Genomic DNA, 16,854 nt, shown 5'->3' with positions numbered 1-16,854 from the left:
GACAATGTGGAAAATTTTTAAAAATCAGTTATAGAAGATGTCTGGAATTACATAAGCAGGCAGGGTCTGGATGTATAATGCATGGTATGGCAGGTAACCTAAGAAACTGCAGCGTGTTGTGGACACAGCTCAGCACATCACAGGATCCAGCCTCCCTTATGTGGGTTTTGTCTATACTTCTTGCTGCCTCCGAAAAGGCAGCCAACATAATCAAAGACACCACCAAGCCCAGACATTCTCTCTTTCGCCTCTTCCATTGGGCAGAAGATACAGGAGCCTGAAAGCTGCCATCACCAGGATCTAGGACAGATTCTGTCCCACTGTAATCCGGCTCTTGAACAGACCTCTTGTGTGATAAACGACACATACAAAATGGTGGACGAACTCAGTAGGCCAGGCAGCATCTGTAGAAGTCAACGCTTCGGGCCAGGATCCTTCTTCTAGACTGCAATGGAAGTGGGAAGATGCCAGAATAAAAAGGTGCAGGGAGGGGAAGGAGACTAGCTCAAAGGTGATAGGTGAAACCAAGTAGGTGGGTGGGAAAGGTAAGATAATATTGTTTCTTGGCCTCGTTATAATCTTGCACTTTATTGATTATCTGCACTGCACTTTTTTGTAGCTTTTACACTTTATTCTGCATTATGCTAACTCAATGCACTGTGTAATAACTTGATCTGTATTAACAGTATTGAAGACAAGATTTTCAATGTATCCTGATACATGTGACAATAATAAAATCAGTACCAATATTTAGTTAAACCAGTGATTGAAAGTGGACTTCGCCCTCATAATAGATGCAAATGTGTGAAAATTATGAAGGTTTTGTCTGTTTGCACACAGTGCATCGAGGCAAGAGTTTCTATTCAAGCTGGTGTATTGGTTTTCAGGCATCCTGGCACTGGGGATTAAAAGGGGTCCCCCCACAGAAAAAGACACAATCGCTGCAATTACTTAGCCAAAATCATCTCTCTTGTTTTCGGTGGCTGATCTTTGCCAGTGAGAAATCCATTTAGTTATGCTAGTCACATTAGTGCCCTTGTCACATTCAATCACAATGTACTACTGTCAACCAGATTTAAAAACAACAGAGTGATAAAGCATTACTATATTTTGTAACCAGGGCAACAGGCTTTTCTCAAGCTATTTAGTTTACAACCATATGCATCACTGGCACAGCAGATTTTAGAGTGTGGACAAATTTGGTCCTGTGGAACTTTGGGTCTTAATTCTGACACATTCTGCAGTTAGTCAAGTCAGTACCAGGGCCCCACGCAATATTCTGTCAATAAAAAAATGGTGAGCATGATGGTTTTCTTTTAAACGCACGTGAAATGTAGGTTTTGATTTATTGAAAACTTGATTGAATTTGGTGGAATTATCTCATAAAGCTTACAGAGAAATGACTGGAATGAGCACACAACATAGGAAAAGGACCAAGAAAAAGGAAAAAGGCATTTTAGGCTCTCCAACCTGCTCCACCTTTCGTTAGGATGAAGACTGATCTAATTGTAACCTCAACTCCATAATCCCATTTTCTCGCTGCAACCTTTCACCCCTTGCTCATCAAGTTTTCACCTGCTTTTGCCTTAAAAACAATATCTACCATCTTTAGAGGAAGCCAATTTCAAAGGCTCACAATTCTGAGAGGGAAACTTTCATCTCATCTCTGTCTTAAATGGCTGAACCCTTGTTTTTAAACAGTGACTGCTAGTTCTAGTTTCTCCCACGAAAGGAAACATATTCTCTGCATTCATAGTGTCAAAATCTCTCAACAGTATATATTTTCCTCATCATAACTTTCTTTTTTAAACTCAAGTAGATACAAGCCTTTCCTCTTAACACAGCCCATCTGTTCCAAGTTTTTGTCTATTTCACCTTGAGAAGCAAAGGAGGAGAAAGCTGGCAGAAATTTTTGATTCTTTATTAGCCTCAGGTGAAATGCAAGAAGACTGTACGATAGCTAACGTCGTTCCTTTATTTCAGAAGGACTGCAGTGATAAGCCAGGCAACTGCAAGCTGTTGATCCATATATCAGTTGTAGGGAAATTAATGGAGAAAATCCTAAGAGATAGGATTTATGTATATTTCAAAAGGCTAATCTGGGATGATCAGCATGCCTGTGAGGTAAATGCTGTCACTAATTTGACTTTTTTTTTGAGAAGGCACCTGAGTAGATAGATTAAAGTAGGGTGGGAGACATTCTCTGTATGGACTTTAGCAAGGCATTTGACAAGATCTCCTATGGTAGGCTGATCCAAAAGGGAAAAAACACATACATACACACACACACACACACACACACACACACACACATGGAAGGCAAGGTAAATTGGCTAATTGGATGCAAAATTACCTTGGTGGAAATAGAAGCAAATTTGGGCAGAACATTGGCATATGGAATGTAATTCCAAGTGCTAAGTGGCATTTTGGGAATTCAGTTCAGATAGTACGTATATAGTAAATGGTAGGGTACTAAGGATGTCGATGTACAAAGGAAACTTTGTGTTCAAGTAATTGTTCCCTGAAAGTGGCAGCACACGTAGATAGATTGGTGAGGAAAGCATATCACATGCTTGACTTCATAAGATGTAAAAGTTGTGTAATTATGTTCCAGCTGGTCCCAAGATTATAGGAAGGATGTGGTTGTGCTGGAGAAAGTGCAAAGGAAATCTAGGTGGTCCTGACGAAGGGTCTCGGCCTGAAAAGTCGACTGTACTTCTTCCTAGAGATGCTGCCTGGCCTGCTGCATTCACCAGCAACTTTGATGCGTGTTGAAATTCACTATTATGTTGCCTGGATTTGGAGGACTTTAATTGTGGGGAGATATTGGATAGGTTGGGCTTATCTCCTTGGAGTGAAGGAAGCTGAGAAGTAACCTGGTAGGGGGACATAAAATTATAATAGGCATAGATATGGTCGACAGTCAAAATATTTTCCCCGTGGTAGTGGCATCACAAACAAAAGGGCATTGATTTAAGATGAGGCTTAAAAGGAGTTTTAAAGAGGCTTTGAGGCACACATTTTTACACAGATGTATGTCCTCATGTCCTCCCCATAGAATGTGGGAGTTTTTTTCCCCCACAGTCCAAAGATGTACCAATTAGTAGCTTAATCGTAAACTGTCCTGTGATTAGATAAGGGTTAAATTGGGGATTGTAGGGTGCTGCAGCTCAAAGGGCCCATTTCACAATGTATCTTTAAATCTAAATTACAACTCTAGATATAAATACGAAACTATCTCTCAGATGAGATGGTGGAATAAGGTACAATCACTCTGTTAAGATATATTTGGACAGGCTCATAATAAGTAGGCAAGGCATAGAAGCATATGGAGCCAATGCTGACATATGGGATAAGTGCAGACAAGCAAAACAGTGAGCAAAAGGGCCTACTTCTGTGACTTTGCTTTAATATCATCATGTTCAAAGTGTAAAATATAAATGTGCTTTCATATCCTTCAGGAGAGCTTGACTGAATTAAGTCCATAAAGGGACCTTCTTCAGTTGAAGTTAAATAAAAAAAAGGTGAATTCGTAATTCTATAATGGAAGGATTTCAAAAGTGAAGATGGCTTGATAGTGACAGTGAAAATAAACTGGATATTTGAAACAAAAACTCAGAAGAAGAGACGGCATTTGCAGAAGAGAAACTAAGTCAATGTTTCAGGTCTGAGGCCTTTCGTCAGAACTGTGACGGTTCTGGTGAAGGTTCATGGACCGAGGATGGTTTTGATTCTTAGTGGAAAAGAAAGAATGTATTAAATTGGTGTTTCCTGTTAGCTGAAGATGCAGTGATTAAAATGAGACAGAAGAAGAAGGCTTGACTTTTGGAGGGTTAGACTAGGAACAGAAGTAAAGGTAAAGTATAGAAGTTACTGAAGAAAAAAGGTTTAAGCAGGGTTAAAGTTGGAGAAGGAGAAGAACTATAACCGTGAAAATTTGACTTTGGGAAGGATAACACTGAATGGGGAACCAAAGGAATATTTTATGGTAAAGTCAGGGGGTTTGACAAAAGTATGAACTGAGAACTTTGCATCTGGTTTCATGGAAAAAGAAAATGCTGCCAATATTGTGGTGTTGATTGTGATAAAAATAAACAGATTGCTGTGAAAAGGTTGGCAGTCCACTAAGTAGAAAAGCCATCCAGTCAAATTGGGGTGTCTCCAGGTTTCTGAGGGAAGTTGGGTGGAATGATTATAGCCTGTGGTCACAGTTTCAGTCTGGATTCTAGGTGGTGCCTGCATCACTGTTTAAAAGAGGGCTGAAGATAAATTTAGAATTCTGCAGACCAGTTAACCCATTATCACTGTCAAAGGAACTTTGAGACAATAATCCTGAACAATCTGAATTTACGTTTGAAAAGATCTGTGCAAATGATAAACATCCAAACCAATATCACAAAAGCAAGTGATGTTAGACTAATTTGATTGTGTTCTTTGGTGGAGCAAGGCTTGTTGTGGGTGGTGGGTTGATGTTCTGTATGTACTTTTTGCCTGATTGGGTATCCCACAATAGATACTGAATGAAGTTCAAGGTTGTGAGAGTAAAAGGAATGGTAAAACAGGGGTTTGAACTTGGCTAAGGAAGAGAAAAGAATGGAGATAGTGGAAATCCGGTGCAGCACACAAAGGAGCTTGGGGAATTCGATGGGTCAGTCAACATCTTTGGAGGGAAATGAACAGTCGACAGTTTTGGTGGAGATCTATCAGGAGGACTGGAAAGAAAGTGGGGGAAATAGCCAGTATAGGAAAGGTGGGGGAAGAAAAGAGAGGATCAATGGCTGGCAGGTGATAGGCGGATCCAGATGATGGGGGGTGATAGGCAGGTAACAAGGGAGGAGAAAAGAACAGGTGACAGTTTTTCAGCCTGACAAGAAGTAAACAGTGCTTTTCCGAAGGCATCAGAATGCTTGTTGTTATATAGCAATGATTGGGAGATCAGATAATTTGTGGTTTGCAGATAAGATACTCAGAAATACAATACAATACACAGTGAGAGACTTGCAGAGAACAAAGACAGATTCTGAAATGGAAAGATGAAGTGTGACACTCATGAAATATTTTCATAGAAGGATAAGAAGAGGCACTGTAAGCCAAATGGAGGTGCAGGGACAAAGAACTATGGATATATTCTGTATGCAAAACTTTTAGCATAAGGTTTTGGCAAAGCTCTTTGTAAAAACTGATTTGGTATCCAGAGTGTAACAATAATGTAATAGAGTACAAAGCAAATAACTTGTGCTAAACATATTTAAAACATTGTTTAGGGTACAGCTGAAGTATTGTTTTCAATTCTGATCACTGTCCTTTAGAAAGGATGTCAAGGCATCAAGAGTTCAAAGTATTTTTTTAATTGAAGTACATTTAGGTCACCATATGCTACCCTGAGATTAATTTTCTTGTGGGCATTCACAGTAGATCTAGTTGAGAAATATAATATAAACAATGAAAAGTTACACACAGAGACTGACACTCAACCGATTTGCAAATGAAGATGAACTGTGTAAATACAAAAAAATAATAATAGTAAATAATACTGAGAACATGAGCTGTGGAGTCCTTGAAAGTGAGTCTGTAGGTTGTGGAATCAGTTCAGTGTTGAGGTGAGTGAATCTATCCACAATGGTTTCAGGAGCCTAATGTTTGAAGGGTAACAACTATTCTTGAACCTGGTGGTGTGAGACCTAAAGATCATGTACCTGTACTTCTTTCCTGAAGGCAGCAACAAGAAGAGAGTATGGCCTAGATGGAGGGGGTCCTTGATGATGGATACTGCTTTCTTGTAGCAGTGCTCCTTGTAGATGTGCTCAGTAGTGGGGAGAGCTGTTCATGTGATGGAACTGACTGTATCCACCAATTTTGTAGGCTTTTCCATTCTTCTTTACCAGCCTTTTCTCTATAGCATTGCAATTTTTTCAAACATTTATTGAACATTCTCTTGAAGACCACAGTGGAACTTGCCTCGTCTAAGTATGTATGATGTGCATTTTAACGTGAGTTTTTTTTTCCACTCTTTGCATTTGGGTCCCAGGTGTTCTATCTGGAAGATGTTGGATCTAGGTAGATTCTGATTAGAATTGTACAAGTAACTGGTGAGGAGCAAAAATGACTTAGTGGTAGAGGAGAAGGAGTAATGGGTAACTCTGCCAATGATTTATCACAGTCTTAATGGTCAGTATGGTCTCCTTTGCACTGTAATGTCTTACATGTCTATATAAATGGGAATCTTGAAGAAGTGTCTCAGCCCAAGATGTGGAATAGTTATTCATCTCACTAGATGCTGCCTGGCCTGCTGAGTTCCTCCAGCATTTTGTGTGTGTTGCTTTCGATTTCCAGCATTTGCAGAATTCTTAACGTTTATAAATGGGAATTATTTGTTGCTGATAGACCCATACTGCTGGGTCAGGTTGTACAGAAATGCCAATATGCCACTTTTTAATTGCATCACCCTAGAAAGAAGTGGAAAATAAACAACTTCCGATGCAAGAATGGACAGCTGGCTGTAAAGTTACAGTTTTGGAAATTTGCTGGAAGGTCGCATTAGAAACTGGAAAGTCAAATGGTAAATATAGTAAACTTGCTCAATTTTCCACAAAGCATAGCGCAAAATGTTGAGCTCTACATGAGGAGTGTATAATGCTGGATGTGTACTTAGTGACCACTTTATTAGGTACCTCCTGTATCTAGTAAAGTGTCCACTGAGTGTATGTAAATGGTCTTCTGAGGCTGTACATCCACTTCAAAGTTTGACATGCTGTTTATTAAAAGGTGCAACCTTCACACCACTATTGTAACGCATGGTTATTTGAGTTACTGTTGACTCCCGGTCAGCTTGAACCAGTCTGGCCATTCGCCTCTGACTTCTCTCATTAACAAGGCATTTTCGCTCCACAGGACTGCTGCTAACTGGATTTTTTTAATGATATTTTCACACTTCTCCCTGTAAACTGTAGAGCTGGAGTTCCCAGCCTGGCCCTTAGTTAATGGTAGAGGTCCATGGCATTAAAAAGGTTGGGAACGCACCCCTACTCTAGAGTGTTGTGCATGAAAATCCCGGGAGATCAGCAGTTTCTGAGATAATGCAAAGCACCCCATCTGGCACCAACAATCATTCCAGGGTCAAAGTCACTTAGATCACATTTCTTCCCCATTCTGATGTTTGGTCTGAACAACAACTGAACCTCTTGTCCATATCAGCATGCTTTTATACAGTGGGTTGCTGTGACATGATTGGTTAATTAGATATCTGCATTAATAGCAGGTACTGTAGATGGGTATACTTTTTTTTAATTGAGATACAGCACAGAAAAGCCCTTTCCAGCCCTTCAAGCCACGCCGCCAAGCAATCCCTCCGATTTAAACCTAGCCTAATCACAGGACAATTTGCAATGACCAATTAACCTCCCAACCGGTACATCTTTGTACTGTGGAGGAGCCCGAGGAATCCCATATTGTCATGGGGAGTACATACAAACTCCTTACACGTAACGACTCTTAAAGTGGCCTCCGAGTGTATGTCAACTTTGCCCGGAGTGAAGAGGGACATTAAAAATTTGAATAAAAAATCAAAATTAGGGTAGATTGGAGGCATTCATTTTACACTTCAATAATTGTAAAACAGAATTCTTTCTAAATATTGAAAAGTTTGAAGTTTATAGATCATTGCAATGTCATATAGTTGCAGTAGATAATCAAAAGGGCTGAGGATATGGGATAGGAGCTCACAGAAAAAAATGTAAAGCAGCCCTGGATAGATTATACCTGCACTGGGTTTCACACCTTAATCTGGATATGTTGTCTTGAAGTGAGTACAGCAGAGAAAATTCAGGATTAAATGTGGTGTACAACAATTGAACAATGACAACAGAAATTAGACATTTCCTTCTCAGAATTTGTAAGGTGATTTGATTTAAGATGTTAAGTTGAACCCGTGGGGTGTGTAGAGAGAAACTCTCCCTACTGGTTGCTGAGGCGCGCACAAGGGGGCAGGTCAAAAGATTGGAACCAGGCATTCCAGGAGTGAAATAAGATAACACTTCAAGTAGAGAGTGACAAAAACCTGGAACACTTCTAAAAATGGCAATTGGATGCTTGTTAGTTTTAAACCTGAAACCGATAGATTGTTTTTGTTTTTAAAAGAAATGGGCTTAGGGAGTTAGGTCACAGATGAGGCATGATCACAATCAGTAATGAAACAGGTTTTGGAGACTAAAATCGCTTCATCCCCGAGTGGGAGAGCAGACATCCAAGCTCACGCTAAAACAGGAATGTGAGTGTTGTTCCCTTATTTTGGCGTTCGGTCAGTGGCAAAGTATACATTCTGGGAACGGGGGAAGATTAAAAACAGGCAGCTTGCATTCAGTGTAGCCTCTGAATTCACGGCAGCCGGGCTGAGAAAATACTGCATCACAAGGAATGTGTCCAGCAGAGTTTTGAATATAAACTGGTTTATTATGAAACGATGGAGTGAGATTTCAGCATACTGTACCTACAGTCTTAATTCTGTCTCATATTTTATTAATTCAGTCCCAGTGTGCAAACACATACAGTTGATCCACTGCCCGAACGTGCAGACAAAACTAATTTTGTTCAATTCGGACGTGTAGTACAAAATTGAAATGGACCTGTTAGAAAATCCAACTGTACTGAACGGGGCGGGGGGGGGGTAGGAGGAGGCTGACCAGGAGAGTCCCAGACACGCAGGCAGCTCCTTCTGAACAAAGTGCCTATCGCCCCCCCCCCACCCTTTAAGCCCACCACCACCACCACCACGAATGAGCTAACTGATCCGCTGATCTTGCACCCTTGAAAGGACCAGGCGCTCTTGTAAATCCTCTCCCTCTCTGGCATCCCACAGCAGTCGTCGGTTAAAGGAGATTGTGAGGTGCCTCCTCCTGTGGTATTTTAACCTTGCTATGAAAGGTTAGAGTAGTTTTAGCTCCCACCCCCATCTCTCTCTCTTTCTCTCTATGACTGGGAGTCAGCGGTGGGAGCTTCAACCTATCCCGAGTAAGTGCAGGTCGCTGCTCCCCGGGAGCCGGCCCGTGTAATGTGATCCAGGGATAGTGTTGGATAAACCCGTAGACACGGCGTGAACGCTCTGCCGTTTCCAGACAGTGAGGGAAGAGTCGGCGGAGGAAGGTGGGTGACCGACTGCTTGGTTATTTGACCTGGTACGGAGGCCAGGATAAACAGTGATTCTTGGCTATATGTCGAGTCATTAATATCTGTTGTTGCTAGCGCATGCTATCCCGCTCGGGGAGTGCTTTGTGGGTGGGGAAGAGCGGGAAGGAATGTAAAAAGTAATCTGAATCAGAATGGACATTCTCATGTTAAAAAAAACACAAGCGTACGAGGGTCTTTCTGTTGCGTTAACCCCTTTGGAATAGATGAATGGCGGTGCATGTTACATCTAGAGTTGTGTGAGCATGGACGGTGGCTACAAACAGTACACCCTTCCTTCAGAGTGTGCGCTATTTTCCTTTTGAGCAGTCGTTGTTATATGTTTTCAAGAGATTGATTTTTTTCTGGCGTGAAGTGGTTGGACTGCTGTAGGGCGATGGACGGACGCTGTCCACCTCCGAACAAGCTTGCTGCAACTGAGTGGCTGTTCTGAGGAATAGGCCAGAATCGCCAAAAGCCGGCGAGAAAAGTCGAGTCCAAGATCTTTGCAGTTCTTGCATCAGGTCTTGATGTTGGGAATGCGAGCCCCTGGGGAGGGAGGGAGGGGTATGATAGCGAGACATGTAGTCTGTTACAACACGATTCGGAAAGGAAAGGAGCTTCGGTTTCTTTTTAACCCTATTGAATTTTAATGACTTTATCGATTTCTCACTGAAACAGCTTAACTTAATATAGTAGGAAATGAAACAGCAACGCTTTGTATCTGTGGCTGGTTACTTGTACGTGTGTGTGTGTGCAGTTAATTTGTGTAGTGATCAATGTTTGGCTACTTGAAGATATGGATGTAAAATCCATGGAGAGGTAGTTCTCAGCAATTAGTTTTGCAATCAGCAATATATTTCTCTCGGTAATTTTAACGAGACTTTTGGTAAGGTAAATAAATACTCTTAAAATATCTTTTATCCTGCCAAATTTAGTAATAATGAAAATATATCTACAGTTAGTAATTGGCCAGATTAGATTCCTGGGTTACCAAATATAGTTTCTGAGAATGTATCAATTTAATGTGGTCAGATCAACCTTGCTGTCTGAATGAAGGTTTTGACCATTCCTTGTATGTTTTACGCATTTAAATAGAGATTAGAAAGACGTATCAGAGCGGTATATTTATTGTTGCCTCTTAGTTAACTGTGCTTATATGTTCAATATCCTGAATCTGTCTCCACGCAGGGCACTGACAGAAAAACACGTGTTGCTCATTCTTTTTCTACCACTTAATAAATATATGTAGTTCGCTCTTGGGATCTACAATATCAAGGACTTGAGAAACTGCAGGTCCTGCTTTTATTCCAGGTGGGAAGGTGGCAACCATGTCTGGGTTGTCAAGTGCAGCGCCCACGCTATTAAATGGAGCATTGTTCGGCTGCAGGGAGGTGGGGGTGGGGGGAGGTGGTAAAGGAAGAAAGAGAGAGAGAGACGAACGCTGGTTGTGCTTTCACCTGGCGAAAGTTGTACCTGAGCTCCCCCTACTGGCTGCTCGGAATGACCAAGGTCGCGGAGTTGCCTCTGCCGACGCAACGGCTTCCCCTTCCCGCAGAAGAGTCCAAGGCATGCATGCCTGAGTAGTTCCAAAAGAGGGATGAGCATTGAAACAAGATAATAAAGATGTTTAATAATTCTGCCAAAGTAATGGGCCTTTAGTTTCTTCGCTGCGCCCAACTGGGAAATTGTAACTAAACTGCATGCAAACTTTTTGTTGGGTTACACCAGAGTTCACTTTCTTTTGATACACTAAGCACGTGACTTCAGTTTCTTGAAACCATTTGTGAAAACGGGCAAAAAATCATGTCGCATTTTGCACACTAATTCATGTGCTTAAGGAAGTGGATGCTGGAAATTGAGTAGAGGTTTCAATAACTGCAAGGCTGCAGATAAAGTACCATGGAAATGGGGAGGGGGAAGAATGTGATGCAGAATGGATGATGCACTGCTCTTCTTTGTGTTTGGCCACACACCTACTTCTCTCACTCATGTGATCAACGTGGACCTGGAAAGGATGTTTCCTGTAGTCGGGGATGTTTCCTAGGACTGGAAGGCACAGGGTCAGAATAGAAGAGCGTACCTTTAAAACTGAGATGAGGAGGAATTTCTTTAGCTAGAGGGTGGTGAATGTGTGGAGTTTATTGTCACAGATGGCAGCGGAGGCCAAATCATTGGGTATATTTAAAGCAAAGGTTGGTAGGTTCTCAATTAGTAACGACGTCAAAAGTTACGGGAGGAGGCAGAAGAATAGGCTTAAGACGGATAATAAATTGACCATGATGGAGTGGTGGAGCTGACTCAGTGGGCTGAATGGCCTAATTCTGTTCCTGTGTCTTATGCTCTTATAAATAGAACTAATAGTTCTCTCAAGTAATTGATCAAGAGACCAATGAGAGAAGTTGATATTTCACAGAGGTTGTGATCTGTGAAGGCAGCTCCACTTCCACATAATGCTAACCCAAGGACACTGATGTTGTTTATAAAAGGATCAGTGTGACAGCCTTTAATTGTTACCTCACTTTACTGATGGGTTAATAGCAAAGGTTTCCACCAAAACCTCCATGTAAGGTATGCACCGCATTACCTATATGCCTCTGATATCAGGTAAATATTGGCCTCATTGCACACTGAAGTGCTTGGGTTGTTCTCTCCATGGCTGCTGAGTAGTCTATAAGTAAGTAAGGGTGTCAGAGGTTATGGGGACAAGGCAGGAAAATGGGGTTGAGGGGGTAATAAATCTGCCATGATGGAATGGCTGAGTAAACAAGTGGCCTAATTCTGCTCCTTGGTCTTATGATCTAAGTAACTGCTAGCAACATTGAATGTGTAAGGAAATCACTTTCATGCAGGGATTTTTGATAAATAAATATATGTGACTGAGTCCCATTTCTTAGCACAGTCATTTAATAAAAATTTATCAGCTTTAAAGCAAGTATAAAATCTTCAATAAACCAACAAAATCAGGCAGCATAATGGAATGTAATTATTACATTTTGTACTGTAAAGTAAGGCTTAATGTATGTGAATGGTAGATTAGTCAATAAAAACAAGTTTATAATCAAAATTTAGCATGTCTAAAGAAGCTGTCCAATCATTTATCAATTTCTACCTGGTTAACTATCAGAAAATAGCATAAGAAATAGACTGAACTATTTAATCGCTCCATTAGTGTATGCCGATCAGTTTCTCAGTACATTAAGTACTTTTCAATATGGAAATATTTCTAAAATATGGCAGCTGATGCTTGTGCATTTAGATTTGAAAAGTCTTCCTTATTCTGTGCAAGCACGGGACAAGAGCAGTTTTGTGGGCAAGGCTGAGGCAAGCAAATTAATCTTGAACCAGTGGAGAACATGGAGGGAAACAGAAAATTGAGTGGTTAATCACCAGGTTTAAAATTGATTACGCTGGGGTCATCAGCAATAATTTCCTTTAATTATTAATTAGCATGTTCGTTTCAAGTGTATTTTCAAATGTTTTTGGTAAGGTTTTGTTGTTGCATGGTTTTTGTCAATCAGCAGCTCCTCTGCAATTTACAGATCCCAAAGGTGAATGCACTAACATGCACTAACTCCAAAGAATAATAATTCTGTATGCAGGAGAACATGCTAAATGCATCAAAATCCAGTGGACTCCGGTTAATTCGTACACACGGGGTCCAATTAAGTGGCTGCCCCAATTAGCCGAAGTTTCAGGAAAATAGTTAAAAGGTATAAAAATGCAAACTACAATTTAACTAAGTAAAAAATTAAGTATTTAATTGAAATACAGAACAAATTAGAATACTACCAATACTTCTACAGTTCTATAAAACTATGCATTACTTCCTAATAGTCATCAACTGAGGAATTCATCTAGTGTCGCTGATGTGTGCTTTTGATTGAATGTAAATGAGCAAAATCAGTGCAGACATGCAGTGTTGAGGTGGACTGACTTCCTTACTTACTTAGACTCTATCACCTCTATTGGGACATAGTTTGCCAGAGTTCTCTGTCCTGGGCCAGTCTCTCATGTTGTCTCCATCTTTTTGGTGTATCCTTCCTCTCCCAGGGATGAAGTCTTTAGAACTTCCATTGGTGTTTCTGGAGCACTGGGTGTTTATGGGGATGGGGCTGATAGCCCCATCCCACCCCTCTTCCTTATGCAGTCAGGCTTGGGACTGTCCTTGGTGGAGTTAGATAATGGACTGCCTTCATGCAATGCTTTTGAATTGCATCTTCCAAATCCTCATTTTCATTTTAACATTTAAGCTGATTTTGATAACTTCAAATTCTTTGCAGTCCCTAACTTGTTGAAGTGGTGAAATCATTTCATTTTCACTCCCAGTCATTTCCGGCATCTCCAAGCCTGAATGGTTAAAACCACAGTGAGTAAAACAGTTCTGAATTGTCTTTCTGCTTGCTTCTCACCAATTATCTGTGACAAGAATCACTCCTTTTAAAAAAAACCACAAGCAACTGATGCTATTTAAAAGCAGTTCACTCTAAGTACAATGCAGTATCTAATGGCCAAACAAGTGCACACGACTGACGCTAGTCAGAAACTGTTCAGAAAGAGTCTCCTGTCCCAATTAAATGGAATAGTGTCCCAAATAAACAAAGGGAATCTTGTTATTTTTCACAATTAGTTTTTTTGTTCTTTTAAGCGTTGTCCTAAATAAGCAGTTGCCCTGATTAACCGATGACCCAATTAAACAGAATCCACTGCACATCTCTTTTGAGGGGGTAGGCAATAATAACAGTAGCATTTCTTTTATCTTAGAGCATTGTGGCTGGTCATTATGCCGACATCTTGTCAAATGAGAGGGAAAATAGTAAACACCAACTGTGTACACGTTTCACATTCGTATAAGCCTACATTCACATATACAATCACACTTAAGTTCATTAGTGACCTGATCCTTTCTTTACATTCCAGATCTTTTTTTTGTGTGGGGGGTTTGAATATTATGTTTTGATTCAGTTCCTTCAGTTCAAACTAACAATGTAACTTCAGCTAACTATCAGCTTTGCTGAAATGCTAGTGCCAACTGTCCCACTATTACTTTGGCACAGCTGATAAACAGGCCTGCCGGATACCAAATTCAACTTCCCAATGTGTTGAGGATTTGGCAGGTGCTATGTAAATGACATTTCTTTTTAACTACTTTCATGTGTATAATTGCATGCAGAAAGTCTGTCCAACAGCATGACTTCTGCATCCAAGCATAAGGGGAGGTCTTTGCCTTCACTACTTCCAGACTGCAGATCGATGCTCTGCAAGCAATTCAGCCTACAATTTTCTGTCTAGATGGAAAGTTTGAGCGTGCGTGTTTTTAATCTTGTTTTTATTCTTTGTAGCAGCTGGCGTTTTGTGCTTTACACGTTGCAACTTCCGATATTTCTGCCCATTAAAGTAAATCTTGAATTAGCAATGAGATGGCAACAGCTTGTACTTAAATAATGTAGAAAAAATTATTCCTAGGTGCAGCACAGAAGACATAATTAGACAAAAGGTAGGTTTGACTAAAGGACTTAGAGGAATTGAACGAGGTGAAAAGATTTTTATAAATATTCCCGAGTATATGGTTTGGATGGCTGGAGATGTGGATTGCAGTGGTTTGGAGAAAGGACTGAGGAAACATGAAAGGCTAATTTGGAAAAGACATTTTAATCATTACCACACAATCCAGGTCCTGTCTGATGAAAGTTCATCAACCTGATAATTCAAATTCAATTTGGTTTTCTTCGCAGACACTGCTTTGAGTTGCATTTTCTATTTTCATTTCAAATTACAACTTTTTTTTCATTTCCCTTCTTCCATTCCAGTTGTTACAGTTACATTGAATATTTTTACTCCACTGTGTGGGTGACGCAGTGGGATTCCTCAGAGTGCTGGACTGCTCCATGCAGTTCTGTTGGCGACAACAGAAAAGAGGCAATTTCACTGGAAGGTGGCAAAGATTCACCAAGTGTGACGATGAAGGGTCTTGGCCGTCGACTGTTTATCCCCCTCCATACGTGCTATCTGACCTGCTGAGTTCCTCCAGTATTTTGTGTGTGTGTGCAAGGATTTTGATCAGATTGGACGATTGTAACTCTCAGGAGAGATTGGATATGTCGAGCAAAAATAAAACGTGGAGAAACTCAGCAGGTCACACAGTATCTGTTCAGGGGTAAAAGAAATGTTGATGTTTCAGGTTGAAATCCTGCATTAAGACTTACCATCTGCAGTCTCTTGGATAAATTAGAGTTACACTTCTTAAAACAAGGGAGGGTGAAGGGAGACTTCAATGTGGTGTATAAAATAACAAGCCAAGATAGAATAGGAAGGACTATTAAAAATCAGGGGGCCTGGATTTAATATACAGTGGATTCTGGTTAATTGGGAGACAAGTCAAGATGAGTATATTTTGGCCCAATTAGGAGGTGCCCTAATTAGCTGAAGTTTTGTGGAAATAGTTAAAAAGGTATAAAAAAGACAAACTGCCATTTAACTGACTAATAAATTATATACTTAAATGAAATACAGAACAAACTAGAACATTACCAATACTACTACAGTACTAGAAAACTGTGCATCAGTTCCTAATAGTTATTGATGGAGGAATTAATCAGGTGTATGCTGCTGTGTTCTTTAGGTTGGCTGTAAATGAACAAAATCAGTGCAGACACCTAGTGCAGAAAATGGACTGCCTTCAAACAATGTTTCTGATGATTGCATTCCCCTATTCATTTTCATTGTAACATTCATGATAATTGTCAATACCTTCTAATTCTTCATAGGACCTAACTTGTTGAAGTAGTGAAATTGTCTAATTTTCTAATTTCCAGCCATTTCTGGCATCTCCAAGCCAGTTCTGTATTGTTTTGCTTCTCTCCAGCTAACAGTGACAAAAAAATCACTGCATTTTGAACACAAACACATGCATTGATGCTATTTTAAGACTGTGCGCGTGACTGACGCTAGTTTAAAAACTGTTCGGCAACACTCCTGTCCCATTTTGGCATACTATCCCAAATAAATGAAGGGAATCCTGGCTATTTTCTTATTTTTTTTTGTTCTTTAAGAGTTGTCCCAAATAAGTGGCTGCCATAATTGATTAAGCATTGGCCCAATTAACCACAATCCACTATAATTTGGAAAAGGATTTTTGGAAAGAAGAGGGAAGTCCGTTTCGTCAAGAGGTTTTTATGTGTCTGGATCTTACATTCTGAAAGGGTGGATTACCTAAGGGCTGAGAGGTAGACTTAGGCCCAGTGCCTTACTTTAAACAGCACAGACATAATGGACAGATTGGCCATGTTATCAATATTGTGATTCCAAGCACTGTATCCTCGGCATCTTGGCTGATTTTCCATTTGTCAGTGTTCAACCTGAACAGCGAATGTTGGTCTATTCTGATGTGGACCATTCACTGATTGAACTGATCTGCTTCTCTGAATTGAGCAGACTAGATGCTCCCTCCCTTCCAATCACTTTTTCAGTGGAGATTTATGAGGGTATTGCCGGGAGATCTGATAGTCTGATTTAAGGCGATAGGTTGAGGAGGTTGGAACTTTTCTCATTGGAGCATAGGAGAATAGGGGATGATCTTATGGAAGTGTATAAAATTATGAGGGGCATGGAGAGAGTGAATGAGCACAATCTCTTTCCCAGGGTTAGTGAATTAAGGAGTAGTGGGTTTAGTTGAGGGGTAAAGATTTCACAGGA

At 40.4% G+C, this 16,854-nt stretch overlaps 1 protein-coding gene across 11 annotated transcripts in view; it reads left to right on the top strand.

Moving 5' to 3' along the window:
- Positions 1–16,854, top strand: part of tenm3 (teneurin transmembrane protein 3) — a 2,629,382-nt gene that overhangs the window by 2,156,205 nt on the left and 456,323 nt on the right. For 2 of the 11 annotated variants that reach the window (XM_063049445.1, XM_063049440.1), the window contains exon 1: positions 8,903–9,138. The exons of 8 other annotated variants lie outside the window; for them this stretch is intronic. The gene's annotated coding sequence lies outside the window, so the exon portion shown is untranslated. Of the gene's footprint in view, positions 1–8,043; positions 8,267–8,902; positions 9,139–16,854 lie in introns of those variants that run through there. One more of the 11 variants, XM_063049442.1, reaches the window with a different exon arrangement.

This window comes from Mobula hypostoma, chromosome 5, assembly GCF_963921235.1.
Source record: "Mobula hypostoma chromosome 5, sMobHyp1.1, whole genome shotgun sequence".
Lineage (NCBI taxonomy): Eukaryota > Metazoa > Chordata > Chondrichthyes > Myliobatiformes > Myliobatidae > Mobula > Mobula hypostoma.
The sequence above is the reverse complement of the archived record's forward strand: the minus strand, read 5'-3'. Positions and strand labels throughout refer to the sequence as shown.